Here is a 12925-nt window from a genome sequence, read left to right as displayed (position 1 = left end):
CTACTTTTCCAGGGGTTCATACTGCGAAACGTTTGATGCTCTCTGGCACTAAAGTCACCACCCTGGAGCATAACAACTTTCTGGGTAACACCTCTCAAGGAGGAGGTTGGTTTGCTGGGTCAGATCTCAGCCTTGATCTGTCTTAATACACAAATTCTCTCAGAGAGCTTCTGCCACCAATTCTTGCGCCAGTGATTTGGGGAAGAGGAGGGCACAGCTCCTTTTTGCCTGACTTCTAGAAGCATCTCATATTTAAATAGGCAGTTGCTTGCAAATGTGTTGAGAAAAAGAGAGGGATGAATTCAAATTAGTCATAATTTACTGACAAACATTCCAAATAAAATATACAACAAACCCAAGGGAAGAGTGATTGTAACATTTTTTTCTTTAATGAATCAGATTTTGAAGTCATTAACTTGTTGCCATAAAGCTCTCTTCTAGTAATTCACTGCTACCATTTTTTAAATAGTTCTATAAAAGTAAATGAATTGCTAGAATAAAGTGAGCTGTATTTTTTATCCCACTTCTCTCAAAGGCTCACATCTCGACTGTTTTTTTCTGAGGGGCTGAGCATTACCTGCGTGCTTCAGCTCTGACTACAGAGCTTCTCTTTCCTTGCTCTATTTCTTATTATGGTCTCGATTAAATGGAAGTTCCTTGTTTCATAGCTTGGCTTGACAGACGTTCTTTACACAGACGAATTCTGGCACAGATATACAGTTCTCTCAAGTATTTACCCATGCTCCCCATTGATGAGAGAAGTCAAAACTCACCATCGACAGTTACCCACCTTGGAGGGCAATTTGGGGAAGATCTGACAAGGACCATCTAAACACCATCTTTACAGGAATTTGCACCAAGTCTTGGGTTTTGGGGGAAAGAAAGGTATTTTGATTGGGGGCCAGAACAGCTGAAAAAGAGAAGACCAACAAAACAAAAGGAAGGTGAGAACAGCATCCCTTAAGTCCTGGCTGCCACCCAGCTCGGTTGCAAACCTCTGGCAGACGGATTCGGTAACTGACAGCTCTGCTGGAACTTATGCCCCTGGTTTGGGTGAGCAGGTTATTTTCCTTCCCTGCCCTCCATAAAATTCAGCAGACCTGTACGCCTTTGTACATCAGCCAGCTACCACAGGAGCCTCCAGGGCTGCACCCAGCCTCCCTGGGACTGACTTTCACATCACAAGGAACGAAGTGCCGTACCCCCACCAGGCACGGTACTGCAGGCAGGAGTGTTGTTTCGCACAGTCAGGTCACTGCATACGCACAAGCAGCATCAGCAGAAAAGGCAGAGCAAAGAGATATGGGGAAAAGGGAGCAATGTAATCAGCCCCCTCCCTCCATCCCTGCCCTCGCCGCCCATATGGCTCTTCCTGCCTTTCCCCAGCTCTGTCGGCACCCACCTGTGATGGTTATTTGTGACTTAAGCTTATGTGCACAAAAGCAGCTTGGGGTATGTTCTCTGAAGACCTTTTTCCCTTTCAAAGCCTTTTCCCTAACCCATTCCTCCCATCTACCTTGCATTTCCACACGTCTTTGTACCACCTTTTTTTACCTCCATCTCTTTCGGGCATGCCGTTAACACTTTTCCCTTAAGGATTTGTTAACCCTTCAAAAATAATCAACCCACTGAACCATTAACCTCCCCCCACATCCTCCTCAGCTATTTAACCTGCCGAGAAGCTTCACAACACAGCATCTTGCTATCGCATCCTCCGTGGGGTCTGGCATCACGAATACATTTTTTTATTATGAAGTTTTATGAGTTCTGTACCGTGTGCCGTGCTGAATAAATGTTTGATAATGCTACACCGAGAGGAGCAACGGAAGGAGCAATCAAGGCTTTTGTGGTGCTGCAGACAATGGGTACAGGCCACATGTTGTGCTAAAGCTCAGCCTGAACCGCAAACAGGGGGTTGGAGGGAAGGCTCCTCTTGCCGGCTCTGCATACCCAAGGACAGCCTCTGCCACCTTGCTTTTGGCTTTCTCTCCACAAAGAGATTCCTCTCCAAAATAAAATGCATGAAGCTGTTTCCTCCCTCAGAGAATTGAGGGAAAATGTTACTCATTGACCATCACAAACAGCAATGACCAAGAAGTTACAGAAATAAGAGGCAGAAAAGCTAATAAATTTGTGTGCTTTAGTTTAGTGATGGTTCCAAATGACCCCCTGAAGGTTTTTATCCTGCACAGCTTCAAGCCGCAGGATTCAAAGCAAAAGATAAAGCATCCTAAGAGGAGGTTATTCAGCTGTTTCAAGGCTAGTAAACATGGAAAATACTTAAATGCTCTTAGTATGCACCAGGAGTTGCTCTCTACAGCAGCAGATGTCCTCTGCTTTCAAAGTGGAGTAAGCAGAGCCGCACAGAAAGACTCAGGATAAACTACTGTCAATGTGGGATATGGGCACACGGCAGCTCACACATAGCCCTAGCACATGCTAATAACCCATGCAGAAATGAGACAATGTTTTGGGAGGCTGGTTTTGGTTTTCTTTTTAAATCAGGCTATTTTGGCCCTGTGCTACGTGGCCGTTACCAAGGTATCTGAGCACTGTCCCCTGTTCTCTGTGTTCCTTGCTCTAGGGTACAGCTTCCCGGCAGGGTTCGGTCTTTTCTGTAGTTACAAATCATTATTGCTGCACCTACGGAGAGCTGCTGATGTGCACCTGCCGACAGCCTGACCTCAGCGAGGCACTTTCAATTCATTAACGTTCCCAACATCCAGACTAATCTTTTAAGGAAAAAAACCCACACTCATATTTCTTTCTTTTGTTTCATACCTATGGCTGTCATACTTTTGAGACCTCTAACCCAAGCCACACACAGGTTTGAGTTTGCATCCACAATGGCTTTTTGCAGGCTCTCAAGTCCAACTACCCATACTTCTTTGTTCAGGCTTACTTTTAGCCGGTGTTGCCCAAGCCCAGCAGCCAGCCCTTTGGCGTGGTTTTCTTCCAAGCCTCCACTTACATCGCATTTGTTTATGTGTAGCGCACACATCAGACAGCAGCTATTATGAACAAATAACCTCCACCTCCCGCACCGAAGCCCAGCTGGCCGGAATTGCCGTCCCTGCCCTCCTGCCTTCAGAGGAGCAGCACGCCTTCGGCTCTGTGATTAGTAAGCCTTTTCCATATTAACTAGATGATGTGAGCTGTGAGTGCCTATCATTGTAATGGGACTAATAGTACCCATTAGTTGTATTTTGATGAGATTAAGACTTTTATTAGACTAACATATTCAAAACACTGCATTTAAGGTGCACTTCCTATTTGCCTGTTAACAACGTTCTAGGCATAACAAAAAGCTCCTTTTTTTAATTTCCAAAACTTATGCCAATGCTACCGTGATGCGATTCAATTGGTAATGTAGACTTAATTCTGATTAACTCTTACATTAAAAGCAGCAGGATCAGACCCCATATTTTCCTAGAATCTATGCAAACAAGAAAACAGCAATACAGCTAAAGTGTTCCAGTGATGAGCACCGTAACAAGACCCTAAGCAAAAACAGTATAAACAGTTTAACTTGACAATTAATCCTTGTGTTTGCTGCTTGTTTCCATTTTCCCTATCCCCACCTCAGTCAGAGAAAACAAATACTGCAGCCGCTGTTAATTAAAGATTTCTTTAACAGCAAACTTGCCAAATAAGCCACTTTGCACATAGCGGGGCATGAACTCTATTCTTCACATGCAGCAAATTGTGCCACCCAATAAGTAGCATTAAAATGGTAATGTTAGCTAGCTGAGCCCTTAATTGGCTGAATCAGAGAGCCAGGAGCATGCTTGTGCAATCAAGGGACCCCCGTCTAGCCTGAGAGCTGAGTTTTAAACAGATGTCTTTAAAAGAAAAGGGGAGGGAGAAACTGAGGGAAGGGAATATAAAAGGATTTTGCAAACAGGCTAATCTCGGCCTCTGTATGCATAGATGCAAAAAAGAAAGTATTCTTCCCCTGTGCTGCTTTGAAGTCTTTTGACCTGGACAGCATGGATCACAGGTGGCGGCTTATGCAGGCACCCTTATGCTAAGGAAAAATAAATTCATAGACAAATCTTTAATGTTTTTCTTCCCATAGGGTTGATAACACTTTATAAGTCTTGTGCCATGACTATCTAATGCTGCTTTCATGAAGGAAAGGAAATTCTTGCCATATGACTTTGACGAGAAAAAGAAAAACCTCCTTTATCTGCCCACATGAATTTCAATTCCACACACAGTACAAGTTACAAGGACCCAGTTTGTGAAGTCTCACATTGCTTCCCTGCATCCCCCAAAATAAATGCTTTTTCTTTTTATGCGTTTCCAGACTTTGTGGAAGAAAATCAGATTGCAACGTTGGATGTGGGAGATTTCTGTTCATCTTTATAGCATCTGTCTACTTCCTTCCTTGGTTAGCATAAAAGCTTTCACGGAACACAAGCTTCAAAGGAGAATTACCAAGTTGCACGAGAGGCAAGGCTAAGTCCCTTCTGAGCAAAGAAGGGAGGTACAGGTCATACAACATGCTAACAGTGGAAGGTGTTTAGCAGAAACCAGTGAACCCACACAAAAGTCATTTGTGTGTCCTCCGACACAAGAACAAGCTGAGAGGGTTGGACTTGTTCAGCCTGGAGAAAAGAAGGCTCCAAAGAGACCTTATAGTGACCTTCCAATACCTAAAAGGGTAAAGAAAGCTGGGAAGGGACTGTTTATAAAGGCTTGTAGTGATAGGACTGGGGGCAATGGGTATAAACTGGAGAGGGGCAGATTTAGACTACACATTAGGAAGAATTTCTTCACCAGGAGAGTGGTGAGACACTGGCCCAGGTTGCCCAGGGAAGCTGTGGCTGCCCCATCCCTGGAGGTCCTCAAGGCCATGTTGGATGGGGCTAGGGCAGCCTGAGCCAGTGGGATGTGTCCCTGCTTATGGCAGGGGGTGGAAATACATAATCTTTAAGGACCCTTCCAACCCAAACTATCTCTCTATGATTCTATGAAGAAGGGTCCTAAAAGAGAAAGCACAGGTCATGCAACTCTCAGTGGAATTATCAGTTAGCGAGTAACTTCAACTACATCCAAGAGTACTAAAAGAGCCTTCAATGACATAGAGGTTTTACATTTGCATTTCTTAACTCAATATTGTAGCAGCGTGGAGAGATGGAAAGGAGGACAGAGTCGTGTGTTGGTCATCTTCTTCGTAAATAAGGAGGAATTAACCAAAAAATTGGAAACCAGCTGTTTCTTGAGTGCAAGTGATCATGACTTGATTGCATTTGTTACGTGTATGGAAAGGAGAGACTAAATTGTAATCACATACAGCTTTGCAAGGGTAGATTTCAAAAAGCTGAAAACTATAAGTGAAATCAGAGAGGATAAAAACCAGTAACTATGTCTAAACAGAAGTTATTCTCTGTTATCATATGCTTTTAGGAAAAATAAAACCACCACAACTATATGGCTAACGAACCACAGTTTCACAAAGGGAAAAACCAACACTGTTACAAAGCAACAATAGAGTTGCCAGTCTTCCTTAAAGGGAAAACACTAACACAAATATTTTTAATTATCATTTGAAAACTCAAGAGAAAGCTAATGGCAATCAATATGTGACAGAATCTGGGAACTGTAGAGTACAGATAAGGGAAGTAAAAGGGCAATAAAAAGAAGTCTGTGACCGACATAATTGAAATAATCTGGGATGTTATTCTTTTCAAAGACACCACCCACATCTTACTAACAACTGAATCCATTTAGTGGATTTATCCATATTAGTATAGCCCATTACTAAACACAAGTGGTAGAATTGATAATAGAAAAAGGCAGCAGTGTTCAACAAATACTCACAACCCACAGCTGGGAGAAAGCCAGCCAGCATATGGCTATCAGAGGATGAAATACACAGCATCATCAAATTACTCCTGGAATGTAAAAATATCAGCTATGAAAGATTACACCATATTACCCTAATTTCATCTTTTATTAATGCCTGTCAACAGGAGCTTAGAGAAACTAGTGTTTACTTTGCGGAATATCTTGCCAGCATTAAGGTTTGTATATTGGCAAAGACATCCTTCTTAAACATTTAACTTTGTAGGGCATGAGGTCTGAATAAGTAAAGAGGACAACACACACAAAAAAAAGAAATCAGCTTAGGCCATGCTAAATGGATTAAAGACACACCTGAGAAAAGGAATTCTCTCTGACAGCAGAGCAGGTGCATTCCCACTGCAGGTCCAGAACGGCCATTCCTGGTGATGTATTGTGCAGCAATCCGGGGAGCTGAGAAAAAGAAAACAAACGGACAAAAATTGTTAGGAACTCTATTTTCCAGGTACCACCAGAAATGGGAGAACAATAAATAGGGAAAGAGAAAGTTTGGAAAAAAGACTAGAGATTAACTAAGAGACAAAAATTTTTCACCCAACGTTTCTGAGAGGAAGGCTCATGGAATCATAGAATTATAGAATGGTTTGAATTGGAAAGAATCTTTAAAATCATCCAGTTCCAACCCCCTGCCATGGGCAGGGACACCTCCCACTGGATCAGGGGCTCCAAGCCCCATCCAACCTGGCCTTGAACCCCTCCAGGGATGGGGCAGCCACCACTGCTCTGGGCAACCTGGGCCAGGGCCTCCCACCCTCACAGGAGGATATTTCTCCATAAGATTTCATCTCAATCTCCCCTTTTTGAGCTTCAAAACATGCCTCCTAGTCCTATCACTGCACTCCCTGGTGAAGACCCCCTCCCCAGCTTTCCTGTTGTTTGAGGAAAGGTAACAAACTGAAATCACCAACTGAATAACAAAAGTTTGGCAGATGACTGCATCTCATGGAACATACTGTCTGGTGGTGGACATGGCAAGGTCACAAATAAAGAAACAGCACAACCATTCATATCAATGAAACAGTTGCCACAGAACAACCATAACATCTAACAGCTCAGTGGACTTTACTCCAAGATCCCATTCACAGTCTTTCACTATTTCAATCAGAGCAGGAGATTCATCTCGAGACCACTCTGAATGTTGTGACCAAGTGCTATACAAGAAGCAGAATTGTTTCTTGTTCTGACCAGGAGCGCCATTCTGAGGATGGATAGTCTTCACCATCAAAGCTAATATTTGCATCCTTCTGGAAGAAGTGGAGATCTTGGATTAAATATCCCATCTTTTCCAGTTTCAAAACAAATCCCCTATTGCCTTTGCTGTAATGGCCCCACAGCTCCATCCTTCCTCCCTATAACAAGGTTGCAGACATTCCATGGCTATGAATGACTTCATGATTAGGTGCCCATCACCACCCTTAGTTATTCCAAAGAGGAATAACTTATCTGGACAGAGAAATGGCATTTGCATCCCAACAACAAGGCAAAGAACAAGCTTTGATGTGAGCAAAAACTGCAGCTGGACTGCAATCGTGGGCACAGAGCCAACGCAATCAACAGCGGCCTCAGGCTACCTCCCGCCGGCCGGTTACAGACGGGTGCCTCCTCGGGCGCAGACAGAGCTTCCGATACCCCTTAACCCAGTCAGTCATTATCAGCCGCACGCTCAAGTGAAGAAGAACGAAGTGGCAGGGATGGCAAACAAATGGGCTGTGACAGAGGTACAGACATGACACAGAATGTAGAGAGCAAAATCAGATTTCCCCTGACCGCTGCAGAGCGACACAGAGATTCTCTCTCCAGTGATTTATACCTTAATTTTGCCTGATAATGTCTGCATTTGTCTCTATACCAGTTATTAGCTTCCCCAAGGAAAGCAAAAATCAGAAAGCTTTTGAGAGCTCCAAGAGAAATGTTGCTCTTCCATCCTCACCTAGCAGGCATATTTATGGCATAATCCAAAGGAATAATTACTCCAAACGGTAGACCATCTCTCCATGCGATCAGCATGGACGCGTAAAGTCACAATCAATGCAGAAAATAGATGTTCCAGTATTCACCACAGGACGGTTCATCTAACTTTGAGAAACGGGTTTCCCCCTCTTCTTCTCACCTCATTTCAAAGTTGAAACTGGTGTTGCACTGGAAATCAGAAGGCAGAGCCACACACCAGCACCCTCTCCCACAAAAGAAGCCCCTCTTTTTAATTACTAACAGCCGAAGCACTGCTCTAAAATGTAATGCAGCCTGTGATAAATACAAAGAAAGGTAAGAAAACGCTTACAGTAACAGAAAAATCTTTGGAAATCGGTAATTGGTCTATTTGTTTCTCCGCACACAGACAGAAGCTACTGTGCCTGGGAAGCTTAGTTACAAGTTTCTGCCTTTATTTGCAAATCATTAGCATTCCTCAGCATTCGGGGTTCCCAGTGAAATAGGTCTGTCTGCCCCAATTACAGGAATCCCCAAAGAATTCTCACTTTCAAAACAGTTGCATAAAATATTAATTACTTATATTTGGAGTAAATGAACATAAGCTAATAAATTTACAAATTCAATTACCACGAGCTATCAGACGACTTTTTATTTAATTGCTATGGATTGCCCTTTAGACATCATAATGAAATTAATAGAACATGCTGGTAATCAATAGTTACTGATTAATCGATTTGGAGCAGCTCTTACGAAGACTCCTTAACCCCCAGAAGTCATTATTTATTACCTTATAATGCAAGTGCAGGCATACACGGGTCAAATAGGTATGGCACATATTTAAGAGTGCAGCAATGGTATCTGAATGTTATACAAAGTTCAAGGTGTAGCAATATGGGATTTTGCATGTATGTAGGTTATCTCACCCTTGAAGGTCAAGTATTACAGTCATTAATATATGATTAAGGTCTTCTCATGAGCAGAATAAACAGTCATCCTTCATGGATGATCTGCTTCTATTTATTCAGTGAGGAATATTTAAAACACTAAACTTCACGACAGTGTATCTGTTCAGTGCCTCTCAGAGCTTACAGAAAACATGCGCTATTTAAATATTTTCACATGTGCACAGACTTTCTAGGAATCTGCACACGGAGGCACAAAATTTGGAAACCAGTGGGAGTAGCGCACTCGATGCCAACAGTATATAGCGTTTTTATGCTAACAGTAGCTCCCCTATCTAAAACAGTCGTGCCCATCATTAGAGCACAAACTCGTCTCTGCTTTGTTGTAAAGGAATGCCGTAAAATGAAACAGCTTCCAATGAAAGAGTAACACCTTGATCTTAGGTAGTTATATTCACCAGTCTCAAAAGAGAAAAGCCTTTAAAAAGAAAGCCGGCAATGCCCTACAGACCCGGCTCCAGCTCGCAAAGACCTTTGATTTTGCCAAGATCACTCAGCAGCGCTGTTTTGATACCTTGCCACATCTAGCTGGTTGTGCTGCCCTTTGCAGAGGGCACAGCATGGGGATGTGCAGCATCACCTCTCCCATCACAGTGGGAGGCCACAAGGTTAGCATGGACCTTTGGTAATAACAGACCAGGCTTGCCCTTTCTTCTGTGGCTGAGAGAATCATAGAATCATACAATCACCAGGTTGGAAAAGATCTCTGAGATCATTGAGTCCAATCATACCTATCTGACAATAAACCATGTCCTTATGTACCTCATCTACCTGTCTTTTAAATACCTCTAGGGATGAGGACTCCACCACCTCCATGGGAAGCCTCTGCCAGAGCCTGAGAACCCTTTAGGTGAAATATGTTTTCCTAATGTCCAACATGAAATTCCTCTGGTGCAACTTGAGGCCATTCCCTCTTGTCCTATCACCTATCACTTGGGAGAAGAGACCTCTCTACAACCTCCTTTCAGGTAGTTTTAGGCAGTGATAAGGTCTCTCCTCAGCCTTCTCTTTCTCAGGCTAAACAACCTCTGTTCCCTCAGCCGCTCCTCTTAAGACTCATTCTCAGGTTCAGCTGGCCTCACGCTGCTCCTCCTTTGAACAAATGTGACAGTTGCACGGGAACATTCCAAGAGAAAAGTTAGAACAGGCCAGACGTAGCCCAAAAGCTCAGACTTTCACTTACAGATAACTTTGGCAGTAAAGGCCTCTTACGCCATCTGTGGCTTCCACCTAAGTTCCTACCCAGACGCACTCCCAGCACCTCCACAGCTCCTTCACTTGGCAGGGAGACAGCCCAATCTTTCGGTACCTGCATGTCAGGGCAGACCTCCAGGCAGATGGCTCTCATTCCAGAGACTCCAAGGCTGCTCTATAATGACTCCTTGATCTGAACTAGTATGAAATTATATCCAAAGCAATATTGGTTTATTGTATCAGTGCCCTTCATGACCAGTCTCTCTCCCTGTCCCCCACACCTCTAGCAAGATCCTGCTTAAATCGGGGTGGTGGGAGAAGCAGCAAGATTGAAGCAGCTGTCCCCATGCCCACAAATCCCTGGATGAACAAAAGCCATCTACCAAAACTGAATATGAGGTCATGGGGAGGGGGGTGGGCATTGCATCAGCCTGCACTTTCGTGATGCCTCAACCCCAGGCTATGCATTTCCTACATCATCATCCAGAGTTCTTAGCTGGAATGCTCTTCAGCTTCATAGAATCATGAAATTATTAAGGTTGAAAAAGACCTCTAAGATCATCCAGTCCTAACATCAGCCCAACAGCACCATGCCTGCTGAACCATGTCCCAAAATACCACTGCTACATGTTTTTTTAACCCATCCAGGGGTGGCAGCTCCACCGCTTCCCTGGGCAGCCTCTTCCGAAGGTTTACCACTCTTTCAGAAAAGAGATTGTTTGTAATATTCAACTTAAACCTCCCCTGCTGCAAATTGGGGCAGTTTCCCCTCATGCCATAGTTTGTTACTTGGGAGAAGAGACCAGCACCCACCCCACCAGAACCTCCTTTCAGGGAGCTGCAGAGAGCAACAAGCCTGGAGATGAGGAGGCTGAGGGGAGACCTTATCACCACCTACAACTACTGGAAAGGAGGTTGCAGTGAGGTGGGTGCTGGTCTCTTCTCCTAAGTGACAGGTGAAAGAACAAAGAGGAATGGCCTCAAGCTGCACCAGGGCAGGTTCAGATTGGACATTAGAAAGACATTTTTCACCTAAAGGTTCATCAAGCACTGGCAGAGGCTTCCCATGGAGGTGGTGGAGTCCCCGTCCCTGGAGGCATTTAAAAGACAGGTAGATGAGGTACCTAAGGATACGGTTTATTGGCAGATAGTACGGTTGGAATCAGTGATCTCAGAGATCTTTTCTAATCTGGTGATTCTATGATTCTATGACTTCCCTCAGCCTTCTCTTCTGCAGGCTAAACAACTCCAGGTCCTTCAGCAGCTCCTAGAACCTCTGTGCTCCCAACCCTTCCCCAACTTCATTTCTCTGCTCATACAGTGAGGAGCCAAAAAGCACCGACACATGTCCGCACCCAGCAGGCTGTTTAGCTGAGTCCTGTCAGTGGCTGCTATGCACAGATGCTGATTTTTTAGGCTTTCCCAGAGGATCTGAAAGCATTATCCACCTCAGGATCTGCACAGCTCACAGAAACTTCCCAGCCATCCCTCAGGCAGGACGGCTCGCTGGCCGGGGTGAGATAGGCTGGCGGGAAGGTCACACTAACCTACAAGCTGTGTTTGCAAAACTACTGCAGAAGTAAAGCACGAAGCTAGGCCTGGGAAATGATGTAAATTGAGTTTGTCTGCACTGACAATAGCTCTTGATTAGAGGCTTCCAGAGCTCCTGAGGAGCTGGCAAATTCTTTCCCCCCTCCCAGTCAGAGACGGCAGCAATCTGAGGATCAGAAGAAGTCCACAGGCACAGATGTTGGATAGAGGAGTGGGGTGCTGCACGTCTCTCTGAGCTGCCAGGCTGGGCTGTGAGCCCAAACCCTGCTTTCACGGGGGCTGCACAAGTACAGAGGAGAGAAACAAACCTTCCAGCATCTCCCAAGCTGCAGGACAAGGTCATGAGATGAATTCAAACACCTTATTGAGGTTTACTCTTTTCTGCTTGTAAACAGGTCAAGACAAGAGATAAAATAAATAATAATAATAATAAACCCCACTATTTTACATGTTGTCGAATTCGCAAGCAAATGCTTTGAAATACAAAGGCTTTTTTTTCCTTTATGGATTACATTTTCTGGTGTTTAAACAAAGCAAGTACCTGGCAACAAAACGCTGAGCCAAATTATTGTTAACAGTGAAACAATAATTGCAGCAATAAATAGGATATGCAGAAAATTATAGCAGCCTGAAAACATTTACCCCATCTGACAATATATGGGACAATTTAGCTGCTGGTGAGCAATATAATTTCTGGTTTTATTATTATGTAGAGATTCCTGCAATGTAAAGTTGTCATACACATCCATAAAAATATATATGGAGCAAAGTTACTCCAGTGAGATGCACTTTTATCTTCACTAAATAAACTTTTTGCTGGATGCTGTTGTCCCTATTACCTAGTCATTACCTTGTCATGAAGTCGATTTCCTCAGCCCTCCTCATTGCTGGAGCCATCTCTGACCTGCTCCAGGTGAAGCCAATGTGTTGTGGATTAAATACACCAACTAAAATTATAGGCTGTTCACAGTTGCTTATATTCCCGTTATTATCGCGGGGTATTACAGCATAGTGCCATGTGGCACTCTGCAATATGTCACGTTTCTTCAAACGTCGGTCGCGATCCTGGTGGATGTTATTTATAGCGCTGCGTATGCACACAAGTCACAGCACCGAGATCACTTCCCACGGGTGCAAAGCTGAGGTCGGGCCCTTGACCTCCTGCGTCTGATCACTGCCTCTTAACCAAGGGCTTATCCAAGGTTCTTTCTATACTCAGAAACCCTCAGTTCTTTGATGACTTTGAAAAATAGCCTTCCTGTTTCACAGCAAAACGCAACAGCGCATTTATGCATGCAGCCACGGGGCATATCAACTGCCTGTTTTTACCCTCCATGTAGACCTTTCCCTGAACAACACACGGAAAGTCCATGTTTAATGAAAATAAGGCATGCTTCCTCTATGCTTTCTGCTCAGAA

General features: G+C 44.0%; 1 long non-coding RNA gene across 1 annotated transcript; it reads right to left on the bottom strand.

Moving 5' to 3' along the window:
• Positions 1 to 787: 787 nt before the first annotated feature.
• Positions 788 to 12486, bottom strand: LOC128850484 (uncharacterized). Its single transcript, XR_008447893.1, has 3 exons — positions 12358 to 12486; positions 6163 to 6261; positions 788 to 910 (listed from the first exon to the last, which is right to left on the bottom strand). It is a non-coding gene; the product is annotated as an uncharacterized LOC128850484 (long non-coding RNA).
• Between the last annotated feature and the right edge of the window lie 439 nt (positions 12487 to 12925).

This window comes from Cuculus canorus, chromosome Z, assembly GCF_017976375.1.
Source record: "Cuculus canorus isolate bCucCan1 chromosome Z, bCucCan1.pri, whole genome shotgun sequence".
Lineage (NCBI taxonomy): Eukaryota > Metazoa > Chordata > Aves > Cuculiformes > Cuculidae > Cuculus > Cuculus canorus.
Note: the sequence above shows the minus strand (reverse complement) of the source record. Positions and strands in the feature narration are given on the sequence as shown.